Source organism: Ranitomeya imitator, chromosome 6, assembly GCF_032444005.1.
Source record: "Ranitomeya imitator isolate aRanImi1 chromosome 6, aRanImi1.pri, whole genome shotgun sequence".
NCBI lineage: Eukaryota > Metazoa > Chordata > Amphibia > Anura > Dendrobatidae > Ranitomeya > Ranitomeya imitator.
This window is the reverse complement of record NC_091287.1, coordinates 125,659,093-125,676,269: the sequence shown is the minus strand read 5'-3', so window position 1 is coordinate 125,676,269 and position 17,177 is coordinate 125,659,093. Positions and strand designations below refer to the sequence as shown.

Genomic DNA, 17,177 nt, shown 5'->3' with positions numbered 1-17,177 from the left:
AACCTTCATTAAAATGAACCAATCATGGATTTCAAATTATTTTGCCCCACCTTCTCCTGCTGACACGTAGCTTGCGTGAAAAATGTCTTGCTTTTGGCCTCCTCTTACTGACTTCTCCAATTCCGCCATTTGCAGCTGCTGAATGTCCACCATAGGCCATTTTTATACCTCCCTAAATGGGCTGACTCCCCCCACAGGGCCGTGGTCACCACCTGGCGCAAGCACCCGTGCGAGTGCTGTTTGCCTGGACAGGTGGGTGCGCCCACTCTTGGGCGACGGCACTGGCACAGGGTTCCTCATAGTACAATGAAGTGTCTCTGACGGTGGTGGTGCACAACCAACGTCAGACACACCGTTGTAATATGAGGGGCCCTGTGCCAGTACCGCCGCCCACGAGAGAGTGTTCCCCCCAGCACGAACAGTGCTCTACCACTTGCAATACTTACCTCTCCCTGCTCCACCACTGTGTAGTCTGTGCTGTTAAAACCTTCAATGGCACTGCCAATACAAATTTGTTGAAATGATAGATGATAGTTAAAATATACAGGGGCCCTGGCCTCCATTTAGACCAGTTAATACTTTGCGCCTACTACCACTGTCTGCTACTCAGCAGAGGAACCCACCCCAGTACCTAGCTATGCTGCCTGTTTAGTCCTGTTACCAATTTTGAACTGCTTTTAGCCTACTTTTTTATTGTGGACCTAAAAACTGTGTCTGCGCCACTCATTACAGTTGTCCTCCACTGAACAATGCTATGCCGCTTGTTTAGTCCTGTTACCAATTTTGAACTGCATTTAGCCTACTTTTTTATTGTGGGTCTATATCTGTGTTTCCTCCTCATCCTGCCCATTGCCTCCCTTTGCTGAAACTTGTTTCATTCCTGTGTTTGTGACTTTCATCTTAACTCACAGTCAATATATGTGGGGGGCTGCCTTTTCCTTTGGGGAATTTCTCTGAGGCAAGGTAGGCTTTATTTTCTATCTCTAGGGCTAGTTAGCTCTTAGGCTGTGAAGAGGCGTCTAGGTTGTGTTAGGTACGCTCCACGGCTATTTCTAGTGTGTGTGATAGGATTAGGGGTTGCGGTCAGCAGAGCTCCCACTTCCCAGAGCTTGTTCTGTGTTTGTTTAACCATCAGGTCGTTCCAGGTGCTCCTAACCACCAGGTCCATAACAGTACAGCTGGCCCAAAGTATTAATGCATCTCAATAGAGGGATAAGAGAAGTTCTGAGACCATTTTTTTTTCTCTGCAGTGTGTTTTGTCTTTCTTTTCCCCTTAACCTCTGGGTGGTTCAGGACACAGGTGTAGATATGGACATTCAAGGTCTGTCCTCTTGTGTGGATCATCTCACTGCAAGGGTACAAAACATTCAAGATTTTGTGGTTCAGAATCCGATGTTAGAGCCTAGAATTCCAATTCCTGATTTGTTTTCTGGGGATAGATCTAAGTTCCTGAATTTCAAAAATAATTGTAAACTGTTTCTTGCTTTGAAACCCCGCTCCTCTGGTGACCCCGTTCAACAAGTAAAAATCATTATTTCTTTGTTGCGTGGTGACCCTCAAGACTGGGCATTTTCCCTTGCACCAGGAGATCCTGCATTGCATGATGTAGATGCGTTTTTTCTGGCGCTTGGATTCTTTATGATGAACCAAATTCAGTGGATCAGGCAGAGAAATTTCAGCAAAGGGAGGCCAGACTAACTAAACAGACTGAGGATAGGAAAGGTATCTTTGCGGTCAGCACAAGAAACTACAAAAGACCACGCAGAGTGTGCAAAAAGACCTCCGCAACTCTGCATCCCAGAGCTTCCAGCTAGCAAGGCAAAATCATGATAGCAAGCTGGACAAGAAAACAAAGAACAAATAATAAACTAGCAGGGACTTAGCTTCTGCTGGAGTAGACAGGTCACCCGAAAGATCCAAGAGCGAACTGAACCAGTACAAGAACATTGACAGCTGGCATGGAGTAACGATCTGAGTGGAGTTAAATAGAGCAGCCAGCCAAAGAATAAACTACGTCACCTGTGGAAGGAACCTCAGAAGCAGCAGCTCCACTGATAGCCACCAGAGGGAGTCCATGGACAGAACCATTCATGACCACAGGAGGGAGTTTGATAACAGAATTCACAACAGACCACTACATTCCCATTGCACTCTACACAGCCTGAATCTGACCCTGCTGAAAGTCAAGTTCCCCTTCCCGCATACTATACCACCTTACACGGGGACAAAGAGGAAGGTGCAGATGAAAGTGCAGGTTCCTTCATCAGGTAGGGGGCATACTCGTTGGCGATGTCACTGGCACAGGGCCCTTCATAGTACGCAAAAGTGTCTCTGGCAGTGGGAGGCGCCACCCGCCATCAAACACACCGCCATACTATGAGGGGCCCCCTGCCAGTGCCAAGTGCCAATCAGTGGGCCCCCCCTGCTTGCTCAGGATCACAGCACTTGCAAAGTTGAAATACTTACCTCTCCCTGCTCCACTGCTGTGACGTATTCCGCATTTCCTGGGCCCACGAAAACCTTGAGCCAGCCCTACCCCCCCACAACTTTAGCCAAATGACCCCCTGTTTTCAATGCCTAACTATTATTATAAAGCAAATTAAGATTGACAAGCTTGAGAAATAAGAATTGATGCTTTTGGCATTAAAATGGGCACTGTAGGTGTTTTCCTGTCCTCCACCCACTGCCGACTTTGATTCCCTATTGACTTGCATTGGGTTTCGTGTTTTGGTCGGCCCCCGACTTTTCAAAATAATTGGATAATTGGACGATTTCACCCCACCCGACTTTTGACAAAGTCGGGTTTCGCGAAACCCGACTCGATCCTAAAAAGTAAAAGTCGCTCAACTCTACTCCTGACCCCCCATATACAGGCATGCTTGGCCAAGCCGGCATGTGTTCTCAGTGGGAAAAGGGAAGTGAATTGATGGCTGTCAGATGCTTTTTTCCCTAAAATTACGTTCCCAAGATGAGCTTCTGGTGAGTTTTTGGTGTTGCAGATTTTGTGCACCATTTTAGCACTCATTAAGTAAAATACGTTAATTTCCTTTTTACGAAAATAACACAGTGTTAAATCTTATAAAAAGCTCATTATGGTGAAATGAGCGTATGAAAGATCATCCAATTACCATTCAGAAAACTTGGACGAATTGCATCTGTATTCTCATCTGTATGTAATCTGTAAGTTATTAATGTGTCTGTATTTTACATCCACATTACATCCATATTTATAAATCCACATTTTAAAATTTGTAAGGCATAGGTTAATAATGGCAATGTATCTGTAAAAATAAGAAGCATTATCCATGATCTGTATGAGATTGTTTTAGTGCACCCATGTACTTGAATGGGAAAATCTCAGCAGATACAGGTGCTTCTCATAAAATTAGAATATCATCAAAAAGTTAATTTACTTCAGTTCTTCAATACAAAAAGGGAAACTCATATATTCAATAGAGTCATTACAAACAGAGTGATCTATTTCAAGTGTTTATTTCTGTTAATGTTGATGATTATGGCTTACAGCCAGTGAAAACCCAAAAGTCATTATCTCAGTAAATTAGAATACTTTATAGCACGAGCTTGAAACAATGACTCTCACAATCCACTGATATGTACATAATTGAAAATCTGTGGCTAGACCTCATCGATGCTCAGTTCTTCCTCCTTGCATTATGATATGTTTTGAGCGGATTTGGTGAGTCCGGAGTTTTTTGGTGGTACTTTCACCAGAACCCGTTTTCTCACACTATGCATTTGGGATTCTTGTTCTGCCCAAATTAGTAGTTTTGGACAATACTTCTCTGTCGTCTGAACTTGTTGATAAGATAGGTTATCAAGGTTTAATTCATGGTTGTATGATCCTACAATTTTTTGCTGATAATTATAATGAAGAGCATTGTCCCTTTTATAATTTACATAGGCATAACCCTGTACATGAGTGCAGGACAGGTTTTAGACAAGGTGGGGCCCTGAGCAAAGGTTTAAATGCTAACATATTGCACCAACATTTTGGTAGTATTTAAATGCACTGAGATCAGGCTGTTAAACGTGCGAGATCAACAATATTGAAGTCGTTCGACGCTTGTTTCCCAGCCTCTTCACACCGGTTGAGGAAGAATGATGGGCACAGAATGATCACTAGTAGATAAATCTGTCCCCATATAGTATCATGTTAATAGCAGCATATCTCAAGTTTTCACATGCCGATGTGCTGCCGAGAACAATGATTTTTGCTCTGGCATAAAAAATCCAATCACTTGATGAATAGGCAGCATTTTGCTAATTTAGTATAATACACCCCATAGTATAATGCACACCTCATAGTCTTTCACATAGTATAATGTAACCCATAGTCCTCCATACTGTATAATGCACACCGCATAGCCCTCCATATAGTATAATGCTTCCTCTAGCCCTCCATATAGCATAATGTGCCCCATATCTCTCCATATAGGTTAACACACTTCCTATAGTCTTCCATATAGTATAATACACTCATAGTCCAATACACTTTGCATAGCCCTCCATATAGTACATTGCACTGCTCATAGTCCTCAATATAGTATAATGCACCCTATAGTCCTCCATATTGTATAATACTCCCCCCATAGTCCTCCATATAGTATAATGCACTCCTCATAGCATAATGCACCCCGCAGTCCATCATATAGTATAGTGCATTCCCCATAGTCCTTGATATATTGCTGTCCCCATATGGTATAATGCAGCCCCCATATAGTATATATAATTTAATGCACCCCATAGTCCCCAATAGAGTATAAGGCAGCCACCTCATAGAGTATTATGCAGCACCCTCAGAGCATAATGCAGTTCCCCCATAGAGTATAATACAGCCCCCTCATAGATTATAATGCAGCCCCTCGTAGAGTATAATGCAGCCCCACTTAGAGTATAACACAGCCCCTTCATAGAGTATAATGCAGCCCCCCTCAGAGTATAAAACAGCCACCTCATAGATTATAAAGCAGCACCCTCATAGAGTATAATGCAGCCACCTCATAGAGTATAATGCAGCACCCTCATAGAGTATAATACAACATCCATCAGAGTATAATGCAGCCACACACACAGACAAACACACAGCATTATGCAGCCTCACACTCCAACAGTATTCTAAAAATAAATGAATACAATACTCACCTCTCCTCCTTGTTCACCCACTGCTCTGGCTTCTGCAGCGGGTCACATCAGCTCCACTACTGGCACAGCATGGCACTCGATGAAGTGACATAATTATGTACCCACTGTGTCAGAGGCAGAGGGGGAATGATGGGAGAGGGAGCGTGATCTGATGCTCACGCCTACATCATTGCTTTCAACTGTATTGAATGCGCAATACTGTGGGAGAGGGCTGTGCTGGGGGGTTAGCGGCATGCCACTGGCTGGGGACCCCTGCGGTAGTGGCAGGCTCGAGGCAGATGCCTAGTCTGCCTGCCCCTAATGCTGGCCCTGCATGAGTGTGATTGTGTCTGGTATTGCAGCTCTGTTCAATTCAATTTACTTGGCATTGAGGCTCAGTACCAAGCACAGTTCCAGTCTTCATGGATGAGCAGCTGTTTCTATGTAAAGAGCATATAGGGGATGCAATTAGTTTGCTGATCGTTAGGACAGACCATTGATATTTAAATTTGCAGTGCAGTAGAATATCGACCCCTCGTTCCTCCCTCCTCCCCTTCCATAGAATTTTAAAAGCATCAACTTTCTATATTAACCAATATTCGAAAATTTATGATGCAAATACAAAGTACATATGTTTTATCACATTACTTCATCATGGTAATATCAGTCAACAATATATTCTAGTGAACAATTATCAAGTACATCTCAGCAATAGTTTCCAATGGCCCCAAAATTTACAGTGACTGTCCCTAATTTGAAGATACAATCCTTGTGAAAAGATGCAGGGATTAAAGGGGTTCTCTGAGAAATTTAATAAAGTAAATTAAATACATTTAAAAATTGCAAATGTAACAAAATACCTTTATGTAGCAAAAAATTATCAAAAGGGTAAGCTTTATATAGGGCACATTCAGGATTTTAAATATATCAGCTACCATCTACAGTAGTTTTCCAGCCTTTCCACATGTGACGTAGTAGGTAGGGCTGCGTAAAGACATCTGCTCGAGACAGACATCGGGTGAGAGCAGCATCCTGTCAGTTGCTGTTTGGCTTCTCCAACATTTTGGACTATTTTGTTCTACTGTGTATTTTGGACTAGAAATAATGTTTGCAATTGGGTTTCATTAAAAATGTTGCACCATTTGCCTTCTGTAGTCCCTGTGTTGCACTGTCTATTGCTTGCTGCAGAATGAGTTCACTTAGAATCCATCGATGAGCCAGCTTTGATGGTCTGATGGGAAGTTTTTAACTTTTTATCTGTCTAAGGGAGGAGTCAGGTGGCTGTATAACTCGGATGTGGATCACGACGCAATCCTCAGACTGGCCGTCAGCTCTCCTGACCCAAACATGACAGCATGTATTTCTATGCAGATGTCGCTCTCGGGTTGGGAGAGCTGCTGGTCAGTCTGAGCATTGCCTTGCAAATCCTGTCTGTGTTGTACGGACATCTGACTCTTCCCTACATTAAAAGTTGAATGTGCAGGGAAATAAAGAGCATGTATAAGCCAAACAGTGCAACATGTAACCCAATTGCAAACATGATTTTTTTTTAGCCCCAAGTACATATATTTAGATAAAAAGAAAATGACCCCAAAGGTGTACAATCCCCTTTCACATTCTTCTTACATTTCAAATGCAGTTGAACTGACTTAACACTGTACCCATCATTTATACCATAAGTTCTTAGGTGTGCATATAATATTAATTTATTTGATATTTTTAGTACATTGCATGAAACATATTTTATCATCAGACTGAAATATGAACAGTATGAGCAATCAACAAAAGCCAAAAATGAGAAAAGTCTCTGCCAAGCTCAAACTTTGCTTCAAGTTCCTTAGAAACTTGTGTTGCAATTTCGAAATCAAACATTTTTTGGCTGTATGGCACGTCCATCATTAACCATTCCCCTGAACAGATATACAGTATACTTACTAGATTGGCCTATTGTTGCGCTCCAGTAGGCTTGGCATTGTAACATTTGGCAAACTTTACCTAGGAACGCATGCACTCTTGGTAACATGACATCTGACCACTTGAGATAAAAAGAACAAGAACTATGCAGGTGTGAAAGGGATGTCTATAAGTATAAATAATTTTATAGTAATAGAAGAAAATGGACCACATCATTTGTTGTGCAATTGCTCCTAAGTACAGGGATACCCCATGTGTGGTCATAAATTTTTGTTTGTGCACACGGCAGGGCTTGGAAGGGAAGGAGTGCTATTTGATTTTTGGAGTGAAAAATCATCTGGAATAAATTGCGGACACCATGTTGGATCTGGAGAGCCACCAAAGTTCCAAAACAGCAGGAACTCCCAATGGTGACAAGTTTGGAAACTACACCTCTCCAAGAATTCCTCTAGGGGTTTAGTGAGCATTTTAAACCCACAGGTATTTCACAGAATTTTATAACATTTGGGCTGTGAAAATGAAAAGTTAGTTTTTCACTAAAATGTTTTATCCCCAATTTTTTAATTTTCATTAGGGCTAATATGAGAAAATGGACCACAAAATGTGTTAGACAATGCCCTGCTGAGGTCAGGGCAAAGCACTGTAATGCACATGTGCCGGCTTCACTTCCAGGTCATCGGTGCTCTTTGACCTCTCCTGGGACTTGCGCAGTACAGTACTTTGCTCTGCTCTCAGCAGGGCAAAGCGAACTATGCCTGTAAAGGAGTGTGATTTGGGGGCACTGTATGGATGACATAAGACGTGTCATCCACATAAAGCAGGACAGGGGACGTGCTAGCGACAAAAGGAGTTGCTGGATCAAAACCAACGATCTTCATTGGACCAGACTGCATAATTTGGGGTATATTAAAACTTATTTTTGTATTATGCAGAAGGGATCGGAGAGTTCCATACAGATACAGCATAGTAAAATACTGTAAAAGAGTCCTTAAAGGTGTTGTCTGTACTTTATAAAGGGAAAACTGGGTGACAAGTTCCCTTTAACACATGAATGCTCTTGAACTTAATAACTGCTAAGTTACACTTTTCTGCACCATAATATCTTGCTGCAGTGTGGTATGCATGTTAGGTTAAAATAGCACTGATTTATTCTATTTTCCCCTCTACTATCAATCAGTAATGTGTATGCAGAGAACATTATAATGCTTACCAGTCTCAGTCTTCTGCCATTTGCAGCACTGTTCCGGCATCACGTGTCCACATTTGTGACCTGCTGAATCACGCCGTGTTTCCTGTCTTTCCCAAGTCTATGAGAATCAGAATTAGATGCTCTAGCCTTATTCTGAGCCTCATAGGTACACCGAGAAAGTGAGCTCAGCTCCACATAGAAGACACGGCACGATCCAGCAGGTCATAAATGTGCACATGTGATGATGGAGGGGACTGGAACAGTGCTGAAAATGTCAGTAGACAGAGACAGGTAAAGTACTGTAATACAGTCTCTGCATAAACTTTCCTGCTTGCTAATACAGGGGAAAATAAAAAAGCCTTCTTTAATTAAATATGGTGACCTAAACTCAATTCGGTTCAATTTGTGCCTTGGGTTTGACACAAGAAAAATTTTCCTGTGGTGACACCTCCAGTGATGTGTGTGGGAAGGAAGTTGTCTAACTTGCTTATTTCGATAGCAAACCATTTCCATCTTGTGCCATAGCTGATGTATGGACAAAAAAGGGGCTCACTTAGCTTTGAAATGAGCCAGATGCCAGCTCTTCTAGTCCACATAACTGGTAATGAGTCTCTCATATGTTGACATTGAGGCAGAAGTGGAGCTACTGGAACTAAAGATGATATCTTGAGATTGAGGCACTTTTATACAAGTATATTTATTAGTTGCATGTATTCATATTTTAACCACATCTAAACATGTTCTTTTTACGTGAAAATCTCATTTAACCTGAGAATCAAGATGAATATGTTTTGGGAAACTGACAATTTTTCATAATAGATTTTTTCTATATAAGGCTACGTTCACATTTGCGTTCTGCCGGGCTGCGTCGGGCGCAGCCACGGCGACGCATGCATCGGGCGCCCCTATATTCAACATGGGGGCGCATGGACATGTGTTGCATTGCGTTTTGTGATGCATGCGTTTTTTTTGTGCAAGCGGCAGAGCGCAGAGGACGCAGCAAGTTGCATTTTTTTTGGCATCCAAAATCATGCCAAAAAAGGATGCATGCGTCACAAAACAATGCGTTTTGCATGCGTCTTGGTTTGCGTTGTGCGTTGCGTCGCCGACGCAGCACCGCACAACGCAAAAGTGAACGTAGCCTTAGTCATTAAAGACCTTTTCATTAGCTATGCTATAATTGTCTGATAGGACGGTATCTGTGCTTATTGGGCAGTTCTAAGTGATTAAGATGGAAATGCCACTTTTTTTTATATCATTTGACTTTCAAAAAAAATTTCAATATTAGATACAGTATAAAACCTAAATTCCAGTTAAGGTAATCCAGTATTATATTTCAATCTTGTTAAAAAAAATCTATTGAGCAGTATTAAAAGTTAGCCAAAATATTACTGAACAAGGATTCAAAAGATGATAAAATATTTACATTGCCCTTTGTTTTTAAATGTGTACTGTAGTTTTGTAGTTTCATTGTAAAAAAAATTAAAAGCATCCAATTATCCATTCATGAGCCGACAGTTGTGACGCCTCTCTATAGTCCTTATGATTTATTTCAATTGCTCAGTTAAGTAACAATTTATTAATTATGATTTAATTATTTGATACAGAGAATCAGCAGGTGCATCTGGTAACAAACTTTAGAGAACATTCAACGTATATTAATATGTAATCTAGAAGTAAGATCAATAACATAAGGCACAGCATGCGAGCTACATCTGTCAGCAATATTGGTTTACTTACAAGTACATGGAGAAATTCCAGTTGAACGAAGTATCAGAGTTTGCATAATGTTCTAGCAGGAATCCAGAATCCTATTTAAAAGAAGACAGATATCGCTCCTCCCCGTGCTATGAAGCAACAAATAGAATTCACACATTCCTTGAGTAACATTTTTGTTGGGAAATATACTGCATATACTATTGCCCAAAAATGTTTATGAATTCGCTAATTTGTGACATTAAAAGCTATTTACTGTTTATACATATTTTCTTAAAGATTGTGGCTTCCTAGAGGTCACTGACATATTAATTAAAGGGGTTGTCCAATACAGCAGGGACAGTGACGGCAGTGGTGATTGGGTGCCGGACATCATGTGTCATTCCACCGCATTGCAGCCCCGGGACCGCGAGTGCTGAGACCACTGGTATGGCCCAGCACCAGAGGTTCTTTATTTTATTGGGGCTAAACATTTAGTTCAAGAAGGGGTTTTCCTAGTAGTGAGCAACTCCTTTATTGTTAAAGGAAATCTGTTAGCAGAATTTCACCCTTAAACTATTCATATGCAAATCCAGATATACTTTTACATGGGCAGTCATTTCCTCTGTAAGGCCGGGTTCACATTGCGTTAACAGCAGCCCGTTCAACACATACGTTAACGAGCTGCTGTTAACGCAAGTGCCAGTATGGCAGCGCAGATAGAGCATCTGCTAGCTCTATCTGCGCTAGCGGTGACAGACCCAGAAACGCTGCAGCCCGCGTCTCGGCGTCCGTCACTCAATGACGGCACATGGCTAGCGCACGCCCATTGTGGGCGTGCGCTAGTGATGCATCTGACATTGGATTCAATGGCAGTGTTAATGGACTGCGTTACACCGCATTATGCCGCGGTGTAACGTTGTCTGTCTAACGGACGGGTTTAACGCAATTTGAATCCAGCCTTTGAGAGATATCATTGTTAGAATTGATATGCAAATGAGGCTGTACATATATTATAGCTGCCTCTGTCACACTAGCTCTATTCTTCGTGCAGTGCCATCTCTTCTTGCTTGAATAGCAGCCTCTATGCTGTGTGACTTCAGAGAAAGGAGCCATCCATAAAGCAGGAGGACGTAGTGCTGGAGTGACAGAGAGCTGGAGCGGCAGAAGCTTCAGATCTACAATAGTTGTTTAGAATAATTTGTATATCAATTCAAATGCTCATTTTTTTTTTAGTATTGGAGGACCAGACTGGCCATGTAAACTAAAGCTAGACTTGTATTTGAAATAGTTACATGTGCATATAAATAGTTTGGGGATGCGATTAAGCTGAGAGATTCCATTTAATTATAAAAAATAGTCATTAACCCCTTCATGACCTTGGGATTTTCTGTTTTTGTGCTTCCGCTTTACGCTCGCTGTTTTCCCAGAGCCATAACTTTTTTTATATTTTATTGTCAATATGGCCATCTGAGGGCTTGTTTTTTTGGAACAAGTTGAACTTTTAAATGACACCATTTGTTTTGCCTTATTGTGTCTTACTGGAAAACAGGAAAAAAATTCAAAAGATGGTGCAATTGCAAAAAACGTGCAATTCCACAATTGTTTTTTAGGTTTTTTTTTGTTTTACAATGTTCACTAAATGCTAAATTTGACATGCCATTATGATTCCCAGGTCATTACGAGTTTGCAGATACTAAACATGCAAATGTTCTTTTTTACTAAAATGCTGAAAAAATGCAAGGTTTGCAAAAAAAAAAGTCGCCATTTTCTGGGATCTGAGGCTGGGTGAGGGCTTATTTTTTGTGCGCTGAGCTGATGTGATCTTTTGATGTCCTGTTGCAGCACCCACTAGGGCCATGGGGTACTTGGAACTGGGTCGGACGGCTCTTAAAGGGGTTGTTACGACCGTGCAATAAAAGGGATGAGGGAAATGTTTGTAGGGGATTGTTAGTGACGCCACCTGTAGTGTTCGGCTATTAATGGCCGACGCTGCTAAAGTAGTCCGCTGGAGCTGATGTCATGCAGCTTAGATGGTTTTGCTCCCCACAGGTGGAGTGGAGGCCCTAGGGCTACCAGGATAGTCTATGAGGGGTGGTGGATGTTAGGGTGCAGAAATAATTGCAAGACACAGGGAATGTGTATACCTTTAATTGTAGGTGCCATCTGGAGCACAGGTAACAAGTGGTACTGGAGATCTGGGCAGCCTGGAAGCAGTTCAGAATTCCCCTATCCAGGTGGGGTTGGAGGCCTCCCTATTGCACTATTCTTTGGTGCTTGGTACTTTTAGTTCTCCTCAAGTCCCTCTCTCAGTCTGTCCCTCAGGTGGAACAATACCCACATGGCAGGCATCTCAAGCATTTTCCAGGTGTCACTCCCTTGTGGTGACTTCGGGCTCTTGTATGCGGCTGTGCCTTTGAGTGTTAGCTGGTGCCAGGAGACCTGCAATCTCCTCTCCTCCAGATTCGACTGCAGGGCCTGCAGTTCCCACACAATCACGGACTCCGGTGTCCACTTTGTTGTGCTCAATCTTGGGGTGAGCTCAGTAGCAGCTCCACTCCCAGTCGCTCTCACAAGCTTCTTCTACCTTCACTGTCTCACACTGAACTCACTAACTCTGCCTCCAGTCCAGAACTTATAGGGAAGCTACCCTGAAATCGGGTTTAGAGCTTCCCCTTCTGTTCTGGAGTCAGGAAAGGTGTTGTGTGCCAGCGTACCTGCTAAGGGGATTCCTTCTTGCTTACATTAATAGTAACAGCGCGTGCACTATTAGTGGTGGTGCAAAAAGGTAGGTTCCCACACCTTATAGTACATCAAATGATAAACCTTTGCACTCAACTTATAATGCTCAGGTGAAGTTTATTGTAGTACTAAAACGTTTCGGTCCAAAACATACAGGACCTTCATCAGTTACGTACTAATGGGATAGTATAGGGGCAAGAAATATGACAAGCAAGTACCAGGGCACGAGGCAGGCAGCGCCTGAAGTAATCATGAGAGACGCGCAAAATAGGCTGCGAGATAGAAGCTATGTGCACCCAGGTCAGACACGGGGGACACCGCGTCTGACCTGGGTGCACATAGCTTCTATCTCGCAGCCTATTTGGCGCGTCTCTCATAATTACTTCAGGCGCTGCCTGCCTCGTGCCCTGGTACTTGCTTGTCATATTTCTTGCCCCTATACTATCCCATTAGTACGTAACTGATGAAGGTCCTGTATGTTTTGGACTGAAACGTTTTAGTACTACAATAAACTTCACCTGAGCATTATAAGTTGAGTGCAAAGGTTTATCATTTGATGTCCTTCTTGCTTACAGGCATGGCATCACCCCCTGAGAGGGAGGCAAAGCCATTGTGGCAACCAGACTCAAGGGGTGCCACATCCCCCACTAGTTAAATCCAGTACTCCTGGACTGGGAAAACATAAACAGTTTAAACAGATGGACAATTGTAAAAGTTTACAGGATTTCAAAAATATGTAAAAATTACAAAAAACAAAACAAAATGATAAGAATTTGCTAATTAAGTTCCTGAGGGCAACACTGGTCAATCTGCGTTACCCTATGGACTTTTGAGTTTCCTCGGTGGGAGCCGCCCCAACCCACCTTTGCTTCGTTCCCCGGTGTGGCTACAGGACTCTATACCTGACTTTATTTGGCTCTTCAGCCACACCAAAGGTTTATATTTACGTCAAGTCGGGGAATTATACACAATGAAGGTCCTGACCACACATAGTCCTGTGGCCCAATTGTCCTTCAACAGGTAATAATGAATATTTTTAAAAGTTCTTACAGAGTCTCTGTAGGCTCATACACTTAACAATTGCAGTGACAGATACTATTAACTTATTTCCATTATCAATACTTTTATACTTTACTCCCCATACTGGGCTGGGATCTGACCTCTGGTGCTACGGGTAGATCTATGCAATACAGGTATTAATAGTGATCTGACCGGATTCACTGTACTTGCTACCACTGGTGTAGTGCACTCTCTATTGGCTATGCTACTGGGGACCGAACAGGTATACCTGATTTTCTACAACCACTGATGCTCACTGTGGGCATGACAGATTCACCACTGACAGGGGGTGGATTCTCTTGCTCCACTGCAGGTGTGGCATCTGCTGCTTGAGCCAACAGGTCTACAGTCGCTGCTCCTTCAGAAGCAGTAGGTTGGGGAAAGATCAGGACGGGTACTACGATGGCTTGATATACCTGGGTCCATGACTGGGGAAAGCCTCCAAGAACGTTATGGATTTTCTCTTCCTTCTCTTCTATGGGTTGAGGGGCATCTTGATCTTCTCCTTTGTTTTTTAATTGGTCAGGAAATACCTTCCGATGATCCCTTGACACTGCTGCTGAGGTTTCTCCTCCATCTTTACTGATGTTGCACACCTTGTTGTTGTCAAAGTTTGAAGGCATGACGGTGTAGGGCTCAGCCTCCCACTGATCATTTCGTTTGTGCATCCTTCTTTTTCTTTTAAGGACTTGTTCTCCCGGTGCTAAAGGAGTAGCTGGATCTTGTTGATTGTAGTTATTTTCCTGTCTCTGTCTCACCTGGAACAAACTTTTCTCTACACATTCTTGCACTTTGCGGTATTGCTGCAGCCGCTCTGTATCCCAGTCTGCATCTGGTGATGTCGTTTCATGTGTTAGGGCTCCCATGTCAAAGTCAATGGGTAACTTGCCAGGTCTTTCTCTCATCAGATAGGCAGGTGTACAGTTGGTGGAGTTCACCGGGAGTATACTGAAAATACAAATAATTGCAACTGATATGTATCCACTGATAATAATAAACCTAAAAATATGATACACAACCGATATGTATAAAGAATGTATCACATTTATTAACAAAATCATTAAACCATAATAATTAAACCAAATGATCATGAACACAAAAAGGGAAAAAACACCAAGTGGCAAAAGAGTACAGGGTTCCCAGGCCCGGATTTAGGGGTGGCCCCAAGGGGCCCGGGCCCTGGGCCACCCACCAAGCGGGGGCCTCCCACCAATATAGGGATAAATATCTCAAAACATGTAAAATACACGTCTCTTTGCTGTGAACCATTTCTAATGATAAGGAATATTTAACAAAAGAGAAACTATTGAAAGTGTAGGGACCTGGCTACGGTCCTACATCTCAGTGGCTGGCGCAGAGCGGCAGAGTCATGTGTTGTGAATTCTGTGGTCAAGCTCCCTCCTGTGGTCATGAGTGGTACTTCGGCTGGTTCTGTCTATGAGCTTCCTCTGGTGGATGTGAGTGGGGCTGCGGCTTCTGAGTTTCCTTCCTCAGGTGACGAGGTTAAGTCGTTAGGTGCTGCTCTATTTAACTCCACCTAGTTCTTTGTTCCTGGCCTCCAGTCAATGTTCCAGTATTGGTCTTGCTTTCTCCTGGATCGTTCTTGTGGCCTGTCTGCCCTGCATAAGCTAAGTATTGCTTGTGTTACTTTTGTTTGCTATATTTTCTGTCCAGCTTGCTATATTGGTTTTTCTTGCTTGCTGGAAGCTCTGAGACGCAGAGGGAGCACCTCCGTACTGTTAGTCGGTGCGGAGGGTCTTTTTGCCCCCTCTGCGTGGTTGTTTGTAGGTTTTTGTGCTGACCGCAAAGCTATCTTTCCTATCCTCGGTCTATTCAGTAAGTCGGGCCTCACTTTGCTAAGATCTATTTCATCTCTGTGTTTGTATTTTCATCTTTACTCACAGTCATTATATGTGGGGGGCTGCCTTTTCCTTTGGGGAATTTCTCTGAGGCAAGGTAGGCTTATTTTTCTATCTTCAGGGCTAGCTAGTTTCTCAGGCTGTGCCCGAGGCGCCTAGGTCTGGTCAGGAGCGCTCCACGGCTACCTTTAGTGTGGTATGATAGGATTAGGGATTGCGGTCAGCAGAGTTCCCACGTCTCAGAGCTCGTCCTATGTTAGTAACTATCAGGTCACTTTGTGTGCTCTTAACCACTAGGTCCATTGTGGTTCTGAATCACCTGTTCATAACAGTACTGGAGGCCCAAAGTACTAATGCTTCTCAATAGAGGGAAAAGAGAAGTTCTGAGACCATTTTTTTTTCTCTGTACTGTGTTTTGTCTTTCTTTTCCCCTAGACATTTGGGTGGTTCAGGACACAGGTGTAGTGATGGACATTAAAGGTCTGTCTTCTTGTATGGATCATCTCACTGCAAGAGTACAAAATATTCAAGACTTTGTGGTTCAGAATTCTATGTTAGAACAAAGAATTCCTATTCCTGATTTGTTTTCTGGAGATAGAGCTAAGTTTCTGAGTTTTAAGAATAATTGTAAACTGTTTCTGGCTTTGAAACCCCGCTCCTCTGGTGACCCAGTTCAACAAGTTAAGATCATTATTTCTTTATTACGTGGCGACCCTCAAGACTGGGCATTTTCCCTTGCGCCAGGAGATCCTGCATTATGTAATATTGATGCGTTTTTTCTGGCGCTCGGATTGCTGTATGATGAACCTAATTCAGTGGATCAGGCAGAGAAAAATTTGCTGGCTCTGTGTCAGGGTCAGGATGAGGTAGAGATATATTGTCAGAAGTTTAGGAAGTGGTCTGTGCTCACTCAATGGAATGAATGTGCGCTGGCAGCAATTTTCTGAAAAGGTCTCTCTGAAGCCCTTAAGGATATCATGGTGGGATTTCCTATGCCTGCTGGTCTGAATGAGTCTATGTCTTTGGCCATTCAGATCGGTCGACGCTTGCGTGAGCGTAAAACTGTGCACCATTTGGCGGTATTACCTGAGCATGGACCTGAGCCTATGCAGTGTGATAGGACTTTGACCAGAGCTGAACGGCAAGAACACAGACGTCAGAATGGGCTGTGTTTTTACTGTGGTGATTCCACTCATGCTATCTCCGATTGTCCTAAGCGCACTAAGCGGTTCGCTAGGTCTGCCACCATTGGTACGGTACAGTCGAAATTTCTTTTGTCCGTTACTTTGATCTGCTCTTTGTCATCCTATTCTGTCATGGCATTTGTGGATTCAGGCGCTGCCCTGAATTTGATGGACTTGGAGTATGCTAGGCGCTGTGGGTTTTTCTTGGAGCCCTTGCAGTATCCTATTCCATTGAGAGGAATTGATGCTACGCCTTTGGCCAAGAATAAGCCTCAGTACTGGACCCAGCTGACCATGTGCATGGCTCCTGCGCATCAGGAGGATATTCGCTTTTTGGTGTTGCATAATCTGCATGATGTGGTCGTGTTGGGGTTACCATGACTACAAGTCCAT

At 42.9% G+C, this 17,177-nt stretch overlaps 1 protein-coding gene across 2 annotated transcripts in view; it reads right to left on the bottom strand.

The window, feature by feature from the left end:
* The window catches only part of LOC138642127 (collagen alpha-6(VI) chain-like), a 175,589-nt gene extending 165,547 nt beyond the window's left edge, over positions 1 to 10,042 (bottom strand). The window contains exon 1 of one of the 2 annotated variants that reach the window (XM_069730064.1): positions 9,986 to 10,042. The gene's annotated coding sequence lies outside the window, so the exon portion shown is untranslated. The remainder of the gene's footprint in view (positions 1 to 9,985) is intronic. The other variant, XM_069730066.1, reaches the window with a different exon arrangement.
* Between the last annotated feature and the right edge of the window lie 7,135 nt (positions 10,043 to 17,177).